We start from the raw sequence: 24293 nt of genomic DNA, 5'->3' as shown, positions 1-24293 counted from the left end.
GATCGTATCTCTCTTTTACCTTGTCCAGACTAGTTTCAAGGAGTTGGGGAGGTGGGTTTGAGCAAGTACACTTAGGGTATATAAAGTTTTCACAAAAACTGTTCAGGGTCCTTGGATAAAAGGAGACTCTGCCTTGGCCCCGCCAGTGTGATAAACTGCACTCCACTATCTGCATTGTCCTTCTGAGTCAGTTTGTTTCCCAGAACACAGGGCTACAACAGTAAAATGCATGGAATGATTGTCAATGTATTTTATGCCTTAAAGCTTAACATGCAAAAGCTTAAGAACTACCTCTGCGCCTATATTCCTGCTCAGTAAATAAGTTCATCAATACCATTTTTGAAATTCTGTACATATCTGTTAAGACAATATTTGCACAAATATAGAGATCAGACGTGGACACAGCAGGAGAAGAAGAGGGGGACCAATTGAAAGGGTACCATTGACATATGTACACCACCATGGGTAAAACGTTGGAGAAGACTCTTGAGAGTCCCTTGGACTGCAGGGAGATCCAACCAGTCCATCCTAGAGGAAATCACTCCTGATATTCAAGGAAGGACTGATGTTGAAGCTGAAACTTCAATACGTTGGCCATCTGATGTGAAGAAGTGACTCATTTGAAGAGCCCCTGACGCTGGGAAAAATTGAAAGGGGGAGGAGAAGGGGCCGACAGAAGATGAGGTGGTTGGATGGCATCACTGACTCAGTGGACATGAGTTTGAGCAAGCTCCAGGAGTTGGTGATGGACAGAGAGACCTGGCGTGCAGCACTCCATGGGGTCTCAAAGAGTCAGACACGACTGAGCAACTGAACTGAACTGATGGTTAAAATAGGTAGCTGGTGGGAAGCTGCTGTTTACCACAGCGAGTTTAGCTTGGTGGTCTGTGCTGAGCAGAGGGATGAAACTGAGACCACGGGAGGGAGGGCCAAGAGGGAGAAGATTTATGCATACTTATGGCTGATTGACGATGTCATATAGCTCAAACTAGCACAACATTGTAAAGCAATTATATTTCAATGAATAAATATATATATATATGTCTCAAAAGGAAAAAAAAGCTAAACAGACTGGTCACCCAGGGGTGGAGAATCCATCTGACAGTGCAGGGGACAAGGGCCTCATCCCTGGTCCAGGAATACTCCACATGCTGTGGGGAGACTAAGCCTGTGCCCCACAGCTGCTGAGGCTGGGCGGGGCAGCTTGCTCTTTTCAATGGGCAGGAGGCAAAAGAAAGATGCTCACCACCGCTAAACAATAAGAAATGCAGAACAAAGGTACAGGGATATATCACCGCATGCCAGTCAGAATAACAATGAGCAAAAAGCCCAGTAATAATATCACAAACGCTGAAGGGGCTTGGAGATCAGGGAACCTCCTACATGGCTGCAGGGAATGTAAACTGGTGCAGTCATGAGGGAGGACGGTGTTGAAGTTCCTTAAAAAACATAACCTCCTGGCATTTAAGGAAATGAATTCCATGAAAAGTAGACAAAACAGATTAATTGACAAATTGACAAGTTTTATTGTTTGTAGTAAATCATCTGCAATTCTGAAATGACCAGTTTTGATCTGGCATTTCTAAATTCTCTAAGTTAAATGTGTAAGAATACACATACGCTCACATATTCCTTCTTGGTTTTCTCACTGCTAACATGTATACCTTCAGATATTTATATCCTGTAATCAATGTGTGTTATATAATTCATATTATGTATATATCTTCAGATATTTATATATTGCATTCAAAGTATGCCAAAGCCATGAGAAAACAGTTCCTTTAAGCCTTACAAGACACATGTGCTAAGAATGATACAGGGTAAGATTTTATAAATCTTGGTTCAGAATTTTCCCATCATGGCTGTTGATTATTCTTTTTGTGACTTTGTTAAACTTCCATTTGCTTAAATGAGCCCCTGAAAAGTTTTAGCTAAAAGAAGAACAAAGGACAATTGCAGCAGGTGAGTTTATGACTCTAGGTCCTCAGAGAACTCACAGCAAGCCTTGAGGTCCCCTGAGGAAGGTCAAGGCTAGAACCAGGCAGAGAAAATTCCAGTACTTGGGGTTCAGACCTGACCCTGGGTGAACTGCTCTGGACCCCACACGCTGAGTGTGGATGGGTCCATTCAAACAAAGACGAGCATGATTTCGCGGAGCTCTGAGGGTGTCACTGAAGGGGGGCCTGTGCAGTAGACCCTGGGTTTCAGCTAGACTGCTGGTCCCAAGGAAGGGGTCATCTAGTGCAGGTGCTCACAGGACTGGCTGGTGTGAGTTCAAGGTACAGGGGTTTAGTTGCTCCGAGGCATGTGGGATCTTCCTAGATCAGGGATCGAACCTGTGTCTCCTGCATTGGCACAAGGATTTTTTACCCACTGAGGCACCAAGGAAGCCCCAGATGCTGTGTGTGATGCTGTTTTTCTTAGTGAGGAACACACAACCCATTGAGAGCTCCCATGAGAGCTCTCTGGAAATGCATGGCGGAAACTGCAAGGAAGCTCTCTTTGATCCCCCCAAAGTCTTAGGCTGCTGGTGGAGGGGGGGTGTGTTCTGATGAACAGATGACAGAGATGAGAATGTGGCAAATACAGTAGGTTTCTGAGAATCCGGGAAATCAAATTCTGTCCTCCTGAGTGAGGAGAGTTTCTGGGTAGCACAAAGGACTAACACTACTAGACAGAGGTTATTATACTTTCCCAGACTTAGATCTGGGAAAAATGGAAACAGTGACAGACTTTATTTTCATGGGCTCCAAAATCACTGCAGACGGTTACTGCAGCCATGAAATTAAAGACACTTGCTCCTTGGGAGAAAAGCTATGACAGTTCATTTTAGTGGCTCAGTAGTGTCTGACTCTTTGTGACCCCATGGACTGCAGCATACCACGTTTCCATGTCCATCACCAACTCTTGGAGCTTGCTCAAACTCATGTCCATTGAGTCAGTGATGCCATCCAACCCTCTCATCCTCTGTCGTCCCCTTCTCCTCCCACCTTCAATCTTTCCCAGCATCAGGGTCTTTTCCAATGAGTCAGTTCTTCACATCAGGTGACCAGAGTATTGGACTGTTGCCTCTTGACCTGCATATAGATTTCTCAGGAGGCAGGTAAAGTGGTCTGGTATTCCCATCTCGTTAAGAATTTTCCACAGTTTGTTGGGATCCACAGAGTCAAAACAAACATAGCATATTAAAAAGTGGAGGCATCACTTTGTCAACAAAGTTCTGTGTAGTCAAAGCTATGGTTTTTCCAGTAGTCATATACGGATATGAGTTGGACTATAAAGAAGGCTGAGTGCCGAAGAATTGATGCTTTCAAACTGTCGTGCTAGAGAAGACCCTTGAGAGTCCCTTGGACTGCAAAGAGATCAAATCAGTCAGTCCTAAAGGAAATCAACCCTGAATATTCATTGAAAGGACTGATGATGAAGCTGAAGCTCCAATACTTTGTCTACTTGATGCAAAGAGTCGACTCACTGGAAACGACCCTGATGTTGGAAAAGATTGAAGGCAGGAGGAGAAGGGGATGACAGAGGATGAGATGGTTGGATGGCATCACTGACTTGATGGACATGAGTTTGAGCAAGCTCCAGGCATTGATGATAGACAGGGAAGCGTGGTGTGCTGCAGTCCATGGGATCGCAAAGACACGACTGAGCAACTGAACAAGACAGCATCTGTTAAAACTTACTATTGGGGGTACTTTTAGAGGGAGAAATTTATAAATTTCCATCTTTCTGTAGATATTTGTCTATTTAGATTTTCTGTAACTATTTGGGAATGGGTCTGTATTGGTAAAATATATTTTAGTGGAAAACATCTTTATCACCACCCAGACTTGCAAATTAATTGACATTGAGGTGGACAAATATATACAATAAATTTTAAGATAAAAATTTCTGTCATCATGGTCTTCCTTTTAATTATAGGGCTTAGAAATCCTCAGGCACTTTGGTTCTATTTCTCTGATCATACTTAAGTGATGCTGAAGCTCAGGGATCAGGAAAGAACTCACTGTTGGGTAGAAAAATTTCTCAGAGGAACAGAGAAGTCAGCACAATACAAGAGTTTCATTGCCAGGCTCTCAGCTGTCAGCTCAGCATTTCCTGCTCATTCCATATGAGAACCTGTCTGCCTCCCCAGATTGCATAAAAGAAAAAGCCCCTCAGGACACTGCAGTGGTCTCTTTGGGAATAACAAGTTGATTGTAGTTTTTTGGGGGGAGGGTAATTAACAGTTTTTAGAAAGCTAATTACAAGTTTTACACAAGTATGCTTTTGTTCCATGAGCCTACCTTCTCATTGCAGCTAAAAGTGAAAAGATAATCGCAATTCTGAGGGAAGGGGAGGTCACGGAATCACAAATGCATATCTAGGGGTGTGACAGCCTTCATCTAACACAGGTGCCGATTTTCAAACCAGCACACCTTCTCCCCCAGTGTAATGCAACAGAAAGGAGTCAGATACCGATTTTCTATTTCAATCTGAGAGGAAGAGTCTATAGACAAGAAGTATCAGGGGTAAGTGGTTATTTCACAAAAAAAGGAAATTCTTGAGGTTCCAAATCTAGTCCATTGCCAAAGCCACACAGAAGGAAAGAAGGATTCTGACTCTTGAGCTGGACTAGTAAAGAGAGGCCAGGACTAGAGATCCAACAGCAATCCATGACCGCTCTGAATTTATAATTTAATGTAATCCACAATGACTTTGATTGCTGGCATCGACTGCGAGTGACAATGCAGCTTAGACTTTTAATTTTCTTAAGAACCGTAGGGTTTTTTCTTTAATTGTTTATTTTTGGTTGCACTGAGTCTTCATTGCTGCGTAGGCTTTCTCTAGTTGGGGTGAGCCGGGGCTACTCCTTGCTGTGGTGCCCAGGCTTCTCATTGCAGTGGCTTCTCTTGCTGCAGATCACAGATTCTAGGCACTCAGCCTTCAGTATCTGCAGCATGTGGGTTCAGTAGTTTGGGGTGTGCCGCTCTAGAGAGCAGGCTCAAAAGTGCTGGCGCACAGGCTTAGCTGCTCGAGGACGTGTGGAATCTTCCCGGACCAAGGATGGACCCCGTGTCCCCGCACCAGCAGGTGGATTCTTATCCACTGTGGCACCAGAGGAGTCCTTAAGAACAGTAGTTTTGAACTCAGTCTGAAGTTCCGCCTCGTTTACGAAACCATAGATTAAATTTTCCGGGTTATTGCAGGTGTGCGTGCCTATGACACGTTCTGCTTCTAGTAATGAGTAAGATGAATCTACAAGTCACTGAGTCCTGTGCAGAAATGGTGAACCCAGATGACAGTTCCTGGTATAAAATTGTTTGCTTTATCTCTGAGTATACGAAGTGCTTGATGGAGACAGTAATTGTTACGTCCTGAAAATGTCTTTGATCTGTTAAATTGATGAGACTGTTTTGCCTATTGAAGAAAAGGAATCGGCACATAAGAAAAGTGTACATTTATAATAATGAGTTTCAGATAGCCCCAGTCAGGCTCAAATATACCATGATGCTTTCACTCATCTAAAAATATTCTACTATCAATTGTTGTTGTTGTTTAGTTGTAAGTCATGTCTGACTCTTTGTGACCCCGTGGACTATAGCCCACCAGCTTCCTCTGTCATTGGCATTTCCCAGGCAAGAATACTGGAGTGGGTTGCCGTTTCTTTCTCCAGGGGATCTTCCTGACCTGGGGATTGAACCCATGTCTCCTGCGTTGGCAGGAAGTTTCTTTACCACTGAGCCACCAGGGAAGCCCAAAATATAATGACACATTACCAAGAGAGCTCAATATCTATTTAAACTATTGAGAGAACAGAGCTACCTGGATTTGTCAGATATCACAGTGATTAAATGTGCTAGATTTGTTACCAGCCAAGTCAGGTTTAAGTCCTTTCTTGCCTGTGGTGGTTTAGTTGCTAAGTCATTCCAGGTTTCCCTGCCCTGTTTCATCTCCCTGAATTTGCTCAAACTCATGTCCATTGAGTCAGTGATGCCATCCAACCATCTCATCCTCTGTCACCTCCTTTTCCTCCTGCCCTCAATCTTTCCCAACATCAGGCTCTTTTCCAGTTACTTAGCTCTTCACCTCAGGTGGCCAAAGTATTGGAGCTTCAGCCTCAGCATCCGTCCTTCCAATGACTATTCAGGGTTCAGTTCCTTTAAGATTGACTGATTTGATCTCCTTGCTGCCCAAGGGACTCTTATGAGTCTTCTACAGCACACAGTTTGAAAGCATCAATTCTTTGACCCTCAGCCTTCTTCAGGGTCCAACTTTCACATCCATACATGATTACTGGAAGAACCATAGCTTTGACTATAGGGACCTTTGTCAGCAAACTGATGTCTCCACTTTTTAGTATGCTGTCTAGACCTTCATAGCAGTGGTTCACTCATTTATAAGAGCTCTTTTTTTTTTTAGATTTTGTTTTCAGCTTTTATTTTATTCATTTTAAGTTAATTTTTTATTTGAGTATGTCGGGGCAGTCTCAGCGTGGGTTGGAAAAGAATTTCCAGACACAGAGTATTTCAGAAGGGGATGCATTTATTAAGAGCAGGGAGCAGAAGTAATGAAGGTGCTACAAATGCAGCTGGCTGGAGGGAGACTGTGCTTTTCGTGGGTTAGCAGCTGATTTTTACAGCCTCAAGACAAAGAAAATTCCTGCTGGAAGGCTAGCACTAGGTTATTGGATAGGGCACTATAGTGGCTACCAGGATGGGCATTTTTGCCTAATTTGGTGTTAAGTCTGCTGGTGATGATGGAAGGGGGTGGGGGCAGAGCTTTTGGCAATGGTTACAAAGGGGTTTTTCCAGCAGTCACATACGGATGTGAGGGTTAGACTGTAAAGAAGGCTTGAGTGCCGAAGAATTGATGCTTTCGAACTCCGGGGCTAGAGAAGACTCTTGAGAGTCCCTTAACAGCAAGGAGATCAAACCAGTCAAGCCTAAAGGAAGTCAACCCTGAATATTCATTGGAAGGACTGATTCTGAAGCTGAAGCTCCAATATTTGGCCACCTGATGTGAACAGCCAATTCACTGGCCCTGATGCTAGAAAAGATTGAGGGTAGGAGGAGAAGGGGACAACAGAAAATGAGATGGTTGGATGGCATCACCAACTCACTGGATATGAGTTGAACAAACTCTGGGAGATACCGAAGGACAGGGAAAGCTGGTGTGCTGCAGTCCATGGAATCACAAAGAGTCAGACACAACTGAGCGACTGAACAACAATGACCAAGGGGCTCAGACAGTTCCAGAGATGACCTTGTTTCTGGGCTCCATGTCTGAGGCCTTGGGGCAAGACTGTACAGAGCATAGTTGATTTATAATGATGCATTCATTTCTGCAGTACAGCAAAGTGAATCAGTATACGTATACATTTATCCACTCTGTTTTAGATTCTTTTCCTGTATAGATCATCCCAGAGTACTGAGTAGACTTTCTGTGCTGTGTGGGAAGTCTTGTCAGTTGTCTATTTTACATATAGCTGTGTGTATATGGGGCTTTCCTGGTGGCTCATATGGTAAGGAATGGGTCAGGAAGATCCCCTGGAGAAGGGCATGGCAACCCACTCCAGAATTCTTGCCTGGAGAATTCCATGGATAGAGGAGCCTGGCGGAGTGCAGTCCATGGGGTCACAAAGAGTCAGACATGACTGACAACTAACACTTTCACTACTTCAGCGTATATATGTCTATCCCAATTTTCCAATTTATCCCTCCCCAACTTCCCCCTCAGTAATTATGTTTGTTTTCTACATCTGTGATTCAATTTTTATTTCATATATAGGTTAATTTGTACATTTTTTTTTTAGATTCCACATATAAGTGATATCTTATGATATATATAAGAGCTCTTTAAAATTTGTATATTAAAATCTCGGAAATCTCTTAGTAAAATAAAAACAAGAAGGTAATATATCTCTGTGGAAATGAATAATAAGTGGACAACATTAAATTTCACTTGGTGTAACACATGTGGCCCATGCCTCATTTTTCTATGCAGGAAACTCTAGCTCAGAAGGCAAATATCCTTCACAGAGAACTGGAAGAATGGCCACCAGAGATTTTGCAATAGAATTGATCTTCTTATCCCAGAATGTATTTGGAATCCTGGGAAATTTCTCTCTTCTTTACCATTATCTCTTCCTTCACTTTGCTGGTGCAGGCTAAGATCCACAGATCTGATCGTTGAGTATCTGCTTATAGCCCACTCCTTGGTCATGCTCTCTACAGGAACCCCAAGGACAATGGAAGTGTTTGGGTGGAAATATTTTCTCAATGATTCTGAATGCAAAATTGTTTACTACATCCACAGAGAGGCCAGGGGAGTGTCCGTTGGTAGCACCTGCCTCTTGAGTGTCTGCCAGGCCATCACCATCAGTCCCAGGAACTCCAGGTGGGGACGGCTTAAAATGAAAGCTCCCAAGTACACTGGATCTGCTATTTTCCTCTGCTGGGTTGTGCACATGCTGATAAATATTCTATTTACTAGGTATGTGAAAGATCATTGGAGTAACAGAAACATCACAAAGAAGAAAGATTTGGGATTGTGTTATGGTGTGATTCATAATAGAATCAAAGTTTTACTGAGTGTAGGATGGTTTTTACTTCCTGCTGTTTCATGTCTGATGCTCACAATCTGGTTCAGAGGCTCCATGGTTTTCATCTTGTACAGGTACAAGCAAAGGGTACAATATATTCATAGGGCCAGCATCTCTTCAAGATCCTCCCCCGAATCTAGAGCTACCTAGAGCATCCTGGTCCTGGTGAGCATCTTTGTGTCTTTGTACAGTGTCTCCTCCATGTTTCACATTTGTTTGGCTCTTTTTAACAATCCCAGCTGGTGGCTGGTGACTTCTGCTGCACCCATTACTGCATACCTCCCAACTGTAAGCCCCTACATTCTCATGAGTCATGGTTGCAGAGTACCCAGGCTCTCCTTTTCTTGGATAAAGATGAAATAATCACCTAATCTTATGTTGTTCAGTCACTAAGTTGTGTCCAACTCTTTGCAACCCCATGGACTGCAGCACACCAGGCTCCCCTGTCCTTTACTATCCCCAGGAGTTTGCCCAAATTCATGTCCATTGAATTGGTGATGATATCTAACCATGTTATCCTCTGCCACCGCCTTCTCCTCCTGCCCTCAATCTTTCCCAGCATCAGGGTCTTTTCCAATGAGTCAGCTCTTTATATCAGGTGGCCAAAGTATTGGAGCTTCAGCTTCAGCATCAGTCCTTCCAGTGAATATTCAGGGTTGATTTCCTCTAGGATTGACTGGTTTGATCTCCTTGCTGTCCAAGGGACTGTTAAGAGTCCTCTCTAAAAACCCACTGCAATGTTGTGACGTAATTAGCCTCCAACTAATAAAAATAAATGAAAAAAAAAAAAAAAGAGTCCTCTCTAGCACCACAGTTTGAAAGCACCAGTTCTTCAGCACTCAGCCTTCTTTATGGTCCAACTCTCACATCCATACATGACTACTGGAAAAACCAGAGCCTTGACTAGATGGACGTTTGTTGGCAAAGTAATGTCTCTGCTTTTTAATATGCTGTCTAGGTTTTCTTCCATGGAGCAAATGTCTTTTAATTTTGTGGCTGCAGTCACCATCCACAGTGGTTTTTGAGCCCAAGAAAGTAAAGTCTGTCTCTTGCTAGGGTTCAAAAGGGGCTCATAGTGTATAGTTTAACAATGGTCCATTTTGGTGACCTGACAAATGGGATGAAGTCACAGTGACCAAATTGCTCTCATGGGCATCCTGTTCTTTTCTTTTTTTTTTTAATTTTATTAATCTCCTTTATTTTTGTAATGAACACAATAACGAACTGTCATAGCTTGCTACATTACAGAGTCTAGTAAATGGAAGACAGGCAGACAGGCAGACCGAGATCTCTTCCTGTGTCAATCACAGAGCCGGTGCGTGCCAGTGAAGCAGGAACTGTGCGTCAAACCACCACTGAACCCCAAATCTGGTCACTCAAAAAAGCAGCACCGACAGATGCAGAACTCCCAGTGGGCCTCTCTGACAAGCCTCTTTCTGGCCAGGTATGCCTTCCAGAACCCAGGGCCCAAATCAGTTAAGGCTTGCTCAGATTTCTGAGTTTTCCAGAAGACATTCTAAATATTTACAGTTTTATGGTTTCAAGTAGTTATTCAGTCAGAAAAAGGTCCAAAGTTTATTTGATCATAAAGTTTCCCTGCAAGAGCCTTCCAGTTTTTTAGGTAAAATGAAGCACAGAGTTTATTTGATCATTAAAGTTCCCTGCAAAAGCTTTCCAGTTTTAGTTAAAATGAAGGACAACCACATCAGGAAAAGCTTTTTGAAAACCCTAAGAGACTGCAGCAAACAGCTAACACCGAGAATACAGTTTCTACATGAAAACTCATGGGGAGGGAGCCCCTGGTTGGGAAGGTGAACCAGAAGGGGAGAGGGGGGCTGATCCAATGGGGTGCCCAGGGGTCCGGAGGGCAGGGGCCAGAGGGCGTGCTCCCTGCCTGGAGGCGCAGCTGAAGAATGCCTAAGACACAACGTGGTGAGTCCTGGAGTCCCGTCACTCAGCATGGTCAGCGACTGTAAGCGAACATGAACTCTCTCCACGCATCCGTTCCAGTTCCCAGCTCTGCAAACGCAGCAGCAACAGAGAAGAGGAGGGGATCTTCTCTGGGTGTTCACTACATCTTCACAGCAGAGACTCAGCAGCCTTCCAAAAGAGGGAGGCTACTTTGACACACCCGGCAACACCTAGCAAATGTTATTATTATTGATCTCCGTAGAGTTAGGAGCATCAAAAAAAAAAGAAATTCTGCTTCAAGTTGCAGGTGTGCAATCTTGAGAAGTACTTTAAAAGAAAAAAAAAAGTGCCTGAAAAAATTCCAATTCTACCTCAAAGGAGGAAGGAAAGCCATCCCAGGCCAGCAGCTCCTGGTGAGGGACCCGATGGGAGGGCTGCCCTGGGCACCTTCATGCCCCCAGCCGAGGGCCACCAGGAAGTCCTCCTGTGGGGGATACAGCACCCTGCTCCTGAAGAATGCCCCTGGCGCACTGCCTCCAGTGAGGTCACCTGGTGGACCAGGCCGTAGCGGGTGCCAGAAGCCTTTGGTATCAGCCTCCACTGGGCCTTTCTCCAGGCCCAACTCCTCTGGCCACCCAGAACCTAGTTGTGAGAGGTTGTGGGTACACCGTGGGTACCCAGAACTGTCTGACCTGGCAGGAGGAGGGACATGAAGACAGAAGATGCCTCTGGCTTGAGGGGGGAAGGGGATGTCACCTTTGACCTTAAACTCATGCAGTCGAGGTTGTGTAAGGGATACAGAAATGTTTCAGTTCATGGAAAGTGAAAGTGAAAAAAGTGTTAGTCGCTCAGTCGTGTCCCACTCTCTGTGACCCCATGGACCATAGCCCGCCAGGCTCCTCTGTCCATGGGATTCTCCAGGCAAGAGTACTGGAGTGGGCTGCCATGCCCTTGGCCAGGGGATGTTCCCAACCCAGGCACCGAACCCAGGTCTCCCGCATTGCAGGCGGATTCTTTCCCATTTGAGCCACCAAGCCCCACTCCATGGAAGCAGACCCCAAATCAGAGGCGTTCAGATTCCTGATCTGGTTAGTGGGCAGCATCATACTTCAACTTGTGATTTCAGTTTGATTAGACTGTTATTAGGCAGCGTACACATTTGCTAAGGGAAAAAAATCCTAGAGCAAATGTTAAAAAAGATGAAGTACCAGAAAAATTTCAAAGACATCAATCAGTTCATTGACACGGTCCCAAAAGAAACTTCATCAAAAAGCTTCAAGTCAAAGATAATTCCACTGACGACAAACTTAAACCAAAAACGCAATCATGATTTTTCTGAATTTTGGATAATCTTCAAATTTCTCATGGTACCACTTGTGATGTTGCTGAGCCCTGATGAACAGGACACAGAAGGTGAACACAGCGAAAGCCCAGCCCTGAATGAACCAGCTGGCGAGGGCGTAGCCACACCACTCCACGACTTCTCTAAAGTAGTTGGCCACAGATATGTATTCAAACAAGCCCCCTCTTGGTATTTTATAGCCAGTCTCCCCTGGTTTCCTGAGGTTCTTTAGGACATGATCTGAATGGATGTTAATTAGCATGCCTGTCAACCACAAGGCGGAACCTGTTAGAAACCGGGGGTCTCTGAGCCAGTCGTCCGCGTACACTGCGTACTGACTCAGATACCTGCTCTGCAGGTAGCCGTTGTAGGTGCAGAAGATGAACGCCAACAGGAAGTCATACAGCGGCGTGGGCTTCCCTCCGTTGCGCATAGTGGACCAGGAACATGGCCAGGAGGATGCAGCTGGGCCAGCGGTTGAGGCGCTCGGCCGGCGCGCCCGCGCCCGCGCACGCGAGGAGCGGCAGGGCCAGCGAGGGCAGCTCCTGCACCGCCCAGGCGGCCCGCGCCGGCAGCCCGAAGGCGGAGCCGGGCGACGCGTAGCGCCCGTAGGGCGAGCCCCGCAGCTTCAGCAGCACATAGCGCACGACGCCGAGGGCGCATTCCAGGCAGGCGAGCGCGTCCAGCAGGAACCGCTCGGCCAGCTCCATGGTGGGGGACGGCAGGCGTGCTCCATGGCCCGGCGGCTGCGTCGGGCCACATATAGGGCGGCGGCGGCTGCGGGCGGGGTGCTGTGGGGGGCGGGAGGCGCGGTTGCCTGAGGCCGGCGCCCGCTGTCAGAGCCCTGGGGGGGCCCGTGCGGGCGGCCCCGGAGCCACGCGCCACCCCCATCCTGTTCTTTTCTTAAGGTGATATCCTGTTTTTTCCTGCTGATGTCCTGTTTTACCAGTTTATTAAGACTTGCCAGTTTCTCAAGACTACGTGATCCCCGGACCATGAGACCCCTTTGACTCCCTAGTAACAAGACCCCAGCTGCAGGCTAAAGATACCCTAAGGCCCCCTCCCTTCGGGACGCAATTCCCCATCGACAAGGTATAAGAAGGGATGGCTGTAAAGGGAGAACACTGGCTTCTCTCGAAAGGCAGCCCCTTCTCTCTTCCTGCAATAAAGCTTTCTCTGCCGGATTGCCCAGTTCACTCTCCTCTCGGCGCTAGTCTGTCATCACCGTTTCCGCTTTCTCCCCATCAATTTGCTGTGAAGTGATGGGAGTGTGTGTCATGATCTTAGTTTTTTGAATGTTGAGTTTAAAGTAAGTTAAAAAAAAAAAAAAGAAAAATATCGTATATCAACACATGTATGTGGAGTCTAGAAAAAAGGTGTAGATGATCCTATTTTCAAAGTAGAAGCAGACACAAAGACATAGAGAAGAAATGTATGGACACCCAGGAGGGAAAGGGGGTGAGCGGGATGAATTGGGAGATGGGGATTGACACGTATACACCCTTGATGCTATGTATAAAATGGATAACTGATGAGAACGTGCTCTATAGCACAGAGTACTCAATGCTCAGTGCTGACCTGAGTCAGAAAGAAGCCCAAAACGGAGCGGGTATATGTATGTGTATGACTGATTTATTTTTCTGTGCAGTAGAAACTAACACAACTTTATAAAGCAACTATACTCTAGTAAAACTTAATTTAAAAAATTTCAGTGTTATCCAAGGATTAGCAGAGGTGGGGCTATGAATATTCTGTGTCTAGAGGATTTTCTGGACAGTGAAAACGATTTGTGGAAAACTTTTATTTTTTTAACAGTTAATTTTTTAATTCAAAGAATTTGAATTCTAAAAGAACAGTCAATAAAATGGGTGCCAGGTGTCTCAAGAAATATTCAGTCCCTTGAGCTCCGTGTGCCATTAAACTTGGAAGTATTGACAGGTACACTGAGACGGGTCTTTGGTTTCCATATTATTAAGTCTGGATACTATAAAATTCTTAGAGGAAAACATAGGCAGAACATTATTTGACATAAATCTCAGCAACATCTTTTTCAATCCATCTACTACAGTAATGGAAGTAGAAGCAAAAACAAACAAGTTAGACCAAACTTAACTCAAAAGTTTTTGCACAGCAAAGGAAACCACAAATAAAAAGCCCACAGAATGGGAGAAAATATTTGTGACTGACAAGGAATTAGTCTCCAAAATTTACAAATAGTTCATGTAACTGAATATCCAAAAAACAAACAATACAATCAAAAAATGGGCAGAAGACCTAAACAGACATTTCTCCAAAGAAGACATACAGATGGCCAAGAGGCACATGAAAAGATGCTCAACATCACTAATTATTGCATGCATGCATGCTAAGTCACTTCAGTCATGTCTGACTCTGTGTGACCCCATGGACTGCAGCCCACCAGACTCCCCTGTCCACGGGATTCTCCAGGCAAGAATACTGGAGTGGGTTGCCATTTCCTTCTCCATTGTCTGAAAGGTAACCAAAGGTAATTAAACCCAGAAGCAAGCTGAGAAAAAAGAAAAAAACAAACCCTAAAAAAACCAGAACTACTTCAATTACTCCTTTTTGAGCTAGTACTCCCATGCTGGTTCCAAGGGTGGGGAGAATTATCTGAAAGCCAAATGTACATCTTTGTTGTAGATAAAGTTAGTTTTAACTCTTGGAGACTCTCACCCCCTTTTCACTAGATGATCACTAATTATTAGAGAAATGCAAATCGAAACTGCAGTGAGATATCACCTTACAACAGAATGCCCATCATCAAAAAAGTCTACAAATAATAGTGCTAAAGAGGGTCTGGAGAAAAGAGAACCCTCCTTGGTGGGAACATCACTGTTAGAAAGAATGTACACTGGTACAGTCAAAGTGGAGAACAGTATGGAGTTTCCTTTAAAAAAAAAAAGTAAACAAAAATAAATGGAAAACTTATCAAGTTTGATTATTAATAAATTCAAAGCTTATAAATAATGGATACATGTCACTATATGTTTCTCGAGTGTCACAAACTGTACAACCCTGAAAGTGAACTATAAAGTAAACTATGGACCCTAAATACTTATGATGTCACTATAGATTCATCAGTAGTAACAGAAGTACCCCTATGGTGGAGGAGGATAATAAAGAAGGAGGTAATATGTATATGGGAATAAGAAGCATATGAAAATTTCTGTACCTTTCTCTGAATTTTGCCGTGAAACTAAACCTTCTCTAAAAAAAATCTTTAAACTTTAAAAAATACACTGTTATTGGGGCATGCACACTTGATAGGATCTTTTTAAAAAGATTTAATGCTCTCAAATAATATTTAAAGAATGGATATGTTTCCCTTGTTTTATTTTTACCTCAATTAATGCACTTTATAGATGTGATAAAATATCAGGTAAAGAGTAGGGACAGAACAAACTATAGCCACATAATTCTTTTATTTTTTTAAATATTTATTTATTTGATTGAGTCAGGTCCTAGTTGTGGGAGCATGGGCTTAGTTGCCCTGTGGCATGTGGGATCCTAGTTCCCTGACCAGGGATGAAACCCACGTCCTCTGCTTTGCAAGGCAGATTCTTAACCGTTCGCCCACCAGGGAAATCCCCCAAACAATTCTTAAAATATAGAAACACACATACAATAGGGCAGCAACACCAAAAAAACTCTCATCCTCAAATTCACTTACAATGTGCCTTATCACTTAATACTGATCACTACTTCCTTTGTGTATTATCAAATACACATTTACGGCATCATGTCCAAAGGCTTTGGTCCCTTCCCATTTTAATCCATCCTCCATGACTGCCTTTGGTTCATTTTCAGAGAAAGCTGTGATGTAAATACCTTGGCGTCCACGGGTCTCTGAAGATGGAGGCCCCCTCACCTATGGATAGGTGGTCACAATGCAAATCATTTTGGGAATGCCTGTGGCCCCAGGGGTCTTCCCAGGTGGCTCTGTGGTAAAGAATCCGCCTGCCATGCAGGAGACCCAGGAGACGCGGGATCGATCCCTGGGTCAGGAAGATCCCCTGAAGGGAATGACAACCCACGCCAGTATTCCTGCTGGGAAACCCCAAGGCCAGAGGAGCCTGGAGGGCTCTCGCCCACGGGCTCGCAGAAGAGCGGGACACGGCTGAGCTCCTGAGCACGGAAGCACGTGGCCCCAGGGAGGGGAGGGGGAGACAGGACCCGGGACTCGGGGTAACTTTGGAAGATCTGGGAGAGCAAGCCTCACCGCGCCAAGGGCATCATGTGACTTTGTCCTCCACTCGCCTCCGCCTCCCCTTCCCCAAGCGCAGCTCGCAGCCACGGAGGGCCGCCCACAGAAGGAGCCCCTCCCGGGCATCAGGCGGACGGAGCCGGCGTTCTCAGAGGTTCCAGCCCCGCGCCCTCACCGGCTCAGGGCTCCCAGGGGTGCTGTGTGCGATGGCTCCGGCTCAGAGCCACGGAAGACGGGTGTTACAGGAGCCGCGTCAGCACCCACAGGGGCTCGTTCAACGTGCCGGCTCACGGCTTCCCCTCAAACCGGCCAGCTCACAACTTCTTAGACTGGGGAGGCTTTGTATCCACGTTAAGGCTGCAGAGAACATCTTCAGGGAAGCGATTCTCATCTGGGGGCCCAGGAGGCCCCTCCTCGCAAACTCCGGCCCCTGCTCCCGGGGGAGCAGCCGCAACGCTCGTCTTCCGGGTCCCGGCGAGGCCCGGGCTGAACGCGGAGCTTCGGCGCGTCTGCGAGGGCTCAGCGCCAGCTTCAGGCCCGGAGGGGCGGCGGGGTCTGCTGGGCCGGGGTCGGGAGGCGGACGCCGGTGCCGCTCACCGGTCCCGTGCTGGCGGAATCCGGGGAGCGAACACGTGTGGACACAAAGGAGGGCTTGACGGCGCGTCTCCGGGAGGAGCTGATCGTCCTCAGTCTCTCCTGAGACAAGGCCAGGAGAGGTGGGCCTTCTCGGCTTTTCAAGCTCCTGCCTGTGGGCGTGTGGGGAGCAGGCGAAGGCGCCCTGCTAACGCCTTGGAAGGTGTAATCTCAGGACGCTGAGATGATTCTTCCCCAGGACCTGTGGAGAAAACGACCCAGGGCAGGAGGAAAAGAGGAGGAAATGGCCGCTTCTCGGGTAAACGTCTGTCCTGGCTCAGAGGCTGTGTCTGCTTTTCCTCCTGAAATGCCCTGCATTAACAGTTTATAAACCTTTCATTCTCTACTTCTGATGTTGCCAATGAGGTGGTTTTCAACTGCTAAATTTTTCCCTTTTTATTCTGATGATGGTCAAGATCAGAGCTTTAGAATGTTTCTCCCTCATGTCCCAGAGCCTTTTCTCAGGTGTGTCTCTGCATCAAGGCTGCCTGGAGAACTTGAAGCATCCTCACCGAGAATTAATGACTTTCCTTGTGGCTAAGAATGCTCCTGCCAACGCAGGGGACACGGGTTCCATGCCCCGGCCATTAAGATCCCATGGGCCGCGGAGCAGCTAAGCCCGGGCCCACAAGTACTGAGCCTGCGCTCTGGAGCCCTGGAGCTGGAACTGCTGAAGTGTGTGCCCTGGAGCCCGCGCTGCACAAGAGAGAAGCCCCCGCAGTGAGAAGCCCGTGCACCACACCGAGAGAAAAGCCCGCAGAGCAACAGAGACCCAGCGTAGCCGGAAATAAATGAATGAATAAATCAAAATAGAAGGACCTGGGATTTAGGAGGACGGCTGGTTATAAAGGCTGCTAGGGAAGACCTATGAGGAATTTACATTTGCTTATGAATTTGCAGGCTGTTATCTAGCACGTGTGCTTATGTGCATAACTGGTGTCAAAGCAAGGCACGTGCAGGCCACCAGTCTACACAAATGATGCTAAGGCAGCAATATTATGGTCAGTGTAAGTAACTCTCACCAATACTCCTATGCAATCCATATTGTAACCATCATAATGTCCCAGTAGTTAAAAACGAGGAAATGATGCACTGTACCATTTATGGAAAATATGATCTCAAGTTATTTGAGGGTTATGGCCAGTAGAAAAAGAGGAGTTACTATGAGATGTCATTCTGCGTGCATCCTAAGTCACTTCAGACATGTCCAACTCTTTGTGGCCACATGGACTGTAGCCTGCCAGACTTCTCTGTCCATGGGATTCTCCAGGCAAGAATACTGGAATGGGTTGCCCTGCCCTCCTCCAGGGGATCTTCCAGACCCAGGGATCGAACCAGCATCTCTTATGTCTCTGGCATTGGCAGACAAATTCTTTACCACTAGCACTACCTGGGAAGCCCCATGAGATGTCATCTTACTGTGTTACAGATACTTTGTATTCACCATCAGTTAGTGATGACTTCAAAAAAAACCCAGGGGGATGCTAATGCTTGTATCAATGTTAACATTGGTGGTGGGATACATGTGTGCATGCTCAGTTGTGTCTGACTCTTTGCAACCCCATGGACTGGAGCTCACCATCCTCCTCTGTCAATGGGATTTCCCATGGCAAAAATATTGGAGTGGGTTGCCATTTCCTTCTCCAGGGGATCTTCCTGACCCAGGGATCAAACCTACATCTCCTGTGTCTCCTGCATTGGCAGACAGGTTCTTTACCACTGAACCACCTGGAAGCTTGTTACTGATAAGAACACTTCATCAATTATATATAAAGTTTAATATATGAAAAGCCGTTCACTTTTATTAATTAACTTATAGTAAGTTCACACATAATCTAAATAAAACTTTCCAAAGTTTATAATCTTTGATCAAAATACAGATTACAAGCATTTGGACACATTCTTGTTCTTCTGATACAATGGTCAGAGAAATGTGATATTTATGGTTTACAAAACAGAGAGAGCCGTAATTTAGTAAATAAGGATTAATTACATTAATTACATGACATTTCAGGAAAAGGTTACATAGATTTTTCTTGGGTATCTGTGAAGATTTCCTGATTGCTACCATGTCAACTAAAATTCATGACTTCTAGTTATTGCTGTTATAAACATACATCAAGATTTCAGTGAACTGCCATCTTTTTATATCCATAAAAAACCATTGGCACACCTATTTAAAATTTAGACTCTCTTACTTTAATACAAAGAATTATTCTCTGAACACTTACCTAATGGTGACACAGAGGGATGTTTTAAACCATAACAGTCATCACCTTCATTTAGACTTCCACTATACGTTTCACATTACAAGATCCTTAATAGTCCATAGAAAAGTAGATAAAAATTGTTTCCACCTAATATAGAAGGGTCTTGTTTAACTTTGAGGCAGCAAAGACCAAGAATATTCGTTTTTAAAAAAGCATATTAGTTCACATACATACTAGAAACAAAGGTCTAGCCTGTAGTAATTTGAAAGTTGAGTTATATTAAATTTTATTTTCACATAATGTCAATATGAACAAGGATACAATGATAATAATTATATTGTCCAACATCTCTCACCTTGATCCTATGGTCCAAGTAACAAATAATTTTCCTAAGTGTTTTAACTATGGATTATTTTCTGTAATATCCTGATTTAAAGTAATACCAGAAAAGGGTTATTGACTGAATGCTATCTTTGATGAACTCTCTGATATTTATTTAGACCTGAGTTTTTAAATTCGTTTTGTACATTTCTCACAGCATTAAACGTTCTTCCCAGGATGAACCCTCTGGCATTTTCTGATGTGTATGCTTAGGACAAACCTGTTTCATCACTTATTACGTTTGTAGGGTCTGTCTCCAGCACACACTCTCTGATGCTGAGTGAGCTGACGGTTCACTTCAAGGCTCTGTCACATTATTTATATTTGTAAGACTACTTGGCAGTATGAATTATTTTATGGCAAGTAAGGTTTGAGTGTCAGTTAAAAGCTTTGCCTCATTCTTTACATTTGTATGGGTTCTCCCCAGTATGAATTCGCCTATGTTTATTAAGGTTTGAACTCTGATTAAAGGCTTTGCCACATTCTGTACATTTGTATAATTTCTTCCCAGTATGAATTCTCTGATGAAGGATAAGGTTTGAGCGCTGATTAAAGGCTTTGTTACTTTCTGTACATTTATAAGGCTTCTCCCCAGTATGAATTCTCTGATGTCGATTAAGATTTGAGCAATTGCTAAAAGCTTTGCCACATTGTTTACACTTGTATGGTTTCTCCCCAGTATGGATTCACTGATGTTGAGTAAGTGCCGTACTTTGGTTAAAAGCTTTCCCACAATTCTGACATTTATATGGCTTCTCCCCAGTATGGATTCGCTGATGTCGAGTAAGTGCCCTACTTTGGTTAAAAGCTTTCCCACAATTCTGACATTTATATGGTTTCTCCCCAGTATGGATTCGCTGATGTCGAGTAAGTGCCGTACTTTGGTTGAAAGCTTTCCCACAATTCTGACATTTATATGGTTTTTCCCGAGTGTGGATTCGCCTATGTTGATTAAGGTTTGAACTCCGAGTAAAGGCTTTGCCACATTCTGTACACTTGTAAGTCTTCTCTGCAGTATGAGTTCTGAGATGTCGAGTAAGGTTTGAGGGCTTGCTAAAGGTTTTGCCACATTCCGTGCATTGGTTAGGTTTCCCTCCAGTATGGGTTTTCCTGTGTCCATTTAGATTTGATAATTGAGGAAAGACTTTCCCACATTTATTCCACTTGCAGTGTTCCCCCTTAGCATGAATACTCGGATGTTGAGTAAGTTGTGATGACTGGTTAGAAACTTGACCACATTCACTAAATTTGTAATGATTTTCTTCAGTATGGATATTCCTATCTGTAATAAGATTTGAGCTTTGATAAAAGACATTTCTACATTCATCCCTTTCATCATGGTTCTCTGAACACTGAGTTCTCTGATGATTCATGAGACCTGAGTCTTGGTCAAAGTGATTCCCAGGTTCAAGGCATGGGTAGATTCTGGCTCCATCATATATACTGTTGTAATAACTGAAGATGGAGCTCTCGCTTAAGGCCTCACTCGTTGGATTACACATGGAAGGTTGTTCCGCATTATCTGTACTATGATACCCATTGAATGACGGCGGCCAGATAAAGACTCTCTCATTATTATCGACGTAACAGATATTGGAATAGGAAGAAAATGTTTGTTGGTGGAAAAGTAATGAGCCCTCACTAAAGGATCTCTCAACTTGATCATAGTGAGATTTTCTTCCTTCATTTTCAAATCTCTGGCTTTCAGACATGTATGACTGACTGTTTAATTCAAACCTATATTCATGCTGGTTTGAGTGATTATTTGTAGCATAGACTAGATGACTTTCCATGTTTTCAAAATTTCACATCAGAGAATATGAGTTTTTTTTTAAATCATATGTGTCCTTGCTTACAAAAACATAGTTTTCTGCCGAACTTATTGACTTCAAATGGGATTTTTCCCAATTTGACACATATCCTCAATTTCTTTTGGCAATCATGTTTTCATCATGGATAATTGTCCCGATTTGGTTACATCTAAAACAACATCTTTTTGCCCTTCACAGGCCCCCTTACTTTCCCAGTCTTTCATTAAGTACAGATTTCCAAGCTGAGAGCTCTCAGAACTTCCCAGCACCTCACACATGAATCTCCTATGCACGGCTTCTTTGGGAACAAACCCTGGGTGTCATGAGAAGATATCACTGAAAGATAACAAATAAACGAGATCCCACTTAGTATTTTGAGTGAATATGCTTTACAGTGTATGCAATACTGACAAACCCTTAGCTAGATTAATAAGAGGTGAGATGCGAGTATGATCAGAAGTAAAAACAATGGCCCTGTACATGTTACATAGAACAAAAAGTAATTCTATCAGGTTACGATGAATGATACTATACCGAAGAGTTGAATACCTCAAAGAAAGATTCAATTCTTAGAAACACAGAACACCTTAGATGTTAGCATGAGTGAATTAAAAAATTATAACACAACTAAAACTATTAATAAAGAGTAAAAAAGTAATTTAAAAAATCCCTGGAGTAGATGAATTAACTGGAAAGTTTCAGCAACCTTTCAAGAAAAATAAATATCAATTCTCCATAGTGGATCACCATGTACACACTACTATATTTAAAATGGATAGACAACAAGTTCCTACTGTACGGCAGAGGGAACTCTGCTCAATGTCATGTGGCAGCCTGGATGGGAGGGGAATCTGGGGGAGAAAGGACACATGTACATGGATGGCTGAGTCACTCTGCTGCCCATAACATTGTTCATTGGTTATACTCCAGTACAAAATAAAAGAACAGTAAAAAATATTTCTGTGAGTTAATAGATATATTAAATGGTTTTAGCATTGATGAGTTGGGGTAAATGCACTTAAAATGTCTAAAATTTGCTTATAGGAAGTAAAAATTGGGAGGTAGAAATTGGGGATTACATTTTATGATCTCAGGGACTGAGTCTGAACTTCGGAGAGCCATGTTTGAAGTTTCCATTGGAAACTGGAAAGCAGGAAGCATGTATCTGTTCCCAGTATTTCTGGAATTTTGTCAACCAATCCCAGCATCTCTACAACTCGCCTCACACGTTTTTGACTTGAGGCAGAGTCAGGAATTTGGAAAGGCCTTAAGGCAGACTTTGTCAGAACTGTGAGCAGCTTTTCCTAGGTCCCCCAAAGCAGCGAGAGTATGCAGGTCCCCAGACACCAGGAGGAAGGTTTTGGCTCTCAGTGAAAGTGAGGGAAAAACCACTGGAGCTGAAGAAGAACACACAGAGGTTAAAGAGCAGGAGAACGGGGAAGGTCATGTCCCTCTTTGACAGAAATAAACCCAGGCTTCTCATTCTAGTGAAGCAGGCCTCCCCAAACCACCTGAATAAGTCTGGCTTCCTCTGTGGTCTTTGGACCCCTCACCTGTGTCATCTGCTTCATTCATTCACACCTAGCACTGGGATTCTTCCTTTACTCCAAAGGGACCTGCTCGTTATAAAAATGAACACAATTAGGACTTTGGGTTTAACATATGCACTCTAGTATGTACAAAAACAACCAACAAGGATCTGCTGCGTAGCCCAGGGAACTATTCTCAACATTTGTAATAACCCATAAGGGAACAGTGTCTGACTTGACTAATGAAAGCCTCTCCTTACAAAACTCAGTATCTCTCCTGAACACAGCTGAGTGCTCATATTTCAGAGCCAACGAGCAGCAAAGAGACACGAGGAGGAAATGGAGTTTCCACCTTAACTGTGTTGGATTGTGCACCCCACTCACTACGTCTTTCCAAGATTTTATTAAAGATAAACAGAAAAAAATGGAACTTCATGGTGTGAGAATCTAGCAGAAAACACCCGAATCGGTGACCATCAGGTGTAATGGGATAAACTGGTGTCAGGTGAGAGAAACACTCGAGAAGACACATGGTCTCTGCTCAGGTACTTTCGGCAAAATTAAGGAAATCTCAATGTATCTTGAGAAAATTTCAGTTTTATACATTTTTACTCCAAAAATACCTCCCCTGTTCTGTATCCCTAAAAGCACATTTAAACAATAGACCTTTCTTACCAATGTAGAGAATAGTCAGATTTTTTTCAAAAGTCTCTAAGGCATTCTAGACTGTGAGGAAAGCTGAGCACCAAAAAATTGATGCTTTTGAACTGTGGTGTTGGAGAAGACTCTTGAGAGATTGTGACTCATAAAATAAAAGAAAAAATAGGATTTAATAGTTGAAAACCACCTCGCCAGGCAAGAATATCAGAAAAAGAGAATTAAAGATGTGCAAGTTTTCAATCCAGGGCATTTAAGGAGGAAAAAGCAGACACAGCCTCTCACCTGGATCAGGACATTCCCCTGAGAAGCTGCTATTCCTTCTTATTCTTCCTCCTGCCCTGGGTCGTTTTCACATCACGACTGTGGAGGAATCACCTCAGCATCGTGAGATTACACCTCCAGAGGTGCCAGCAGAGCTCCTTCGCCTGCTCCCAACACCCCCACAGGCAGAAGGACCTTGAAAAGCGAGAAAGGCCGACCTCTCCTGTCCTTCGTCTCAGGAGAGATGCAGGACAATCAGCTCCTCCATGGAGACCAATCTATCAAATTGTTGTTGCTGTCGTCTACTCTTCTTTCTTCATATAAATTCCCCCAAATTGTGCTCACACGGGTGTGTGGGCTGCACTGACTTGTCCCTTTAAAGCCCACGCAGAGCAGAACTTGCTGCCTCTTCGCGGATGAAGCCGGGCCTCAGGTCTCACAAATGGACCAGGAGCCGCATCCTTAACCCGGGCCCCCCTTAGAATCCCCTGGAGCACTTCCTACACACCACACTGGTGCTCCCACGGGACCAGAGAACTCTGTGGGGAGGGCGCCGGGGAGGTCATTTCCTAACACTGGTCATGTGACCCTGATGGGAAACAGATGGAAACCACTTAGCCAATGCTTCAGATTCTTTCTGAACCATTTCAGTGAATATGAACCCCTCGAGGTCAGGTCCCCACTCTAAGAAGTTACGAATCTGCAGGTCTGAAGTGGGGCCATGAAATGAGTCTTCAGCAAGT

General features: G+C 44.3%; 2 protein-coding genes and 1 pseudogene across 3 annotated transcripts in view; all 3 read right to left on the bottom strand.

Moving 5' to 3' along the window:
• Positions 1–24293, bottom strand: part of LOC122691420 (putative protein ZNF720) — a 344658-nt gene that overhangs the window by 213692 nt on the left and 106673 nt on the right. The gene's annotated exons all lie outside the window — the stretch shown is intronic.
• The window catches only part of LOC122692441 (putative protein ZNF720), a 136681-nt gene that overhangs the window by 6115 nt on the left and 106273 nt on the right, over positions 1–24293 (bottom strand). The window lies entirely within an intron of this gene.
• LOC122692427 lies at positions 11806–12550 on the bottom strand (annotated as a pseudogene).

The sequence above is a fragment of the Cervus elaphus genome, chromosome 4 (assembly GCF_910594005.1).
Source record: "Cervus elaphus chromosome 4, mCerEla1.1, whole genome shotgun sequence".
Lineage (NCBI taxonomy): Eukaryota > Metazoa > Chordata > Mammalia > Artiodactyla > Cervidae > Cervus > Cervus elaphus.
The sequence above is the reverse complement of the archived record's forward strand: the minus strand, read 5'-3'. Positions and strand labels throughout refer to the sequence as shown.